The 246-nt window shown below is 36.2% G+C and overlaps 1 protein-coding gene across 2 annotated transcripts in view; it reads left to right on the top strand.

Moving 5' to 3' along the window:
• LOC119593053 overlaps window positions 1-246 on the top strand; it is a gene marked incomplete in the record, with an annotated part of 66,752 nt that overhangs the window by 851 nt on the left and 65,655 nt on the right.

Genomic DNA, 246 nt, shown 5'->3' with positions numbered 1-246 from the left:
TATATGTATCTGAATTTAGAAACCAAGGTATAAGTTTATGTGTCGTACCTTTGTCGTGGCTAAGTGTGCAGGAGTGAGTCGCTCATTAATTGCAAAGGTAATAGTATCCTTGGCGTCAAGCCTTCAAGAATAAAGACCTCTTTATCTATCCATCTCTTCCCTTGTCTCTCCTTTCTTTATCATTATCTGTCTTTCTCTTTTTTTTTCTCCTGTTTTTTCTCTTTTATCATCTCTCTCATGTGTGTA

This window comes from Penaeus monodon, chromosome 31 (genome assembly GCF_015228065.2).
Source record: "Penaeus monodon isolate SGIC_2016 chromosome 31, NSTDA_Pmon_1, whole genome shotgun sequence".
Classification (NCBI taxonomy): Eukaryota; Metazoa; Arthropoda; class Malacostraca; order Decapoda; family Penaeidae; genus Penaeus; species Penaeus monodon.
The sequence above is the reverse complement of the archived record's forward strand: the minus strand, read 5'-3'. Positions and strand labels throughout refer to the sequence as shown.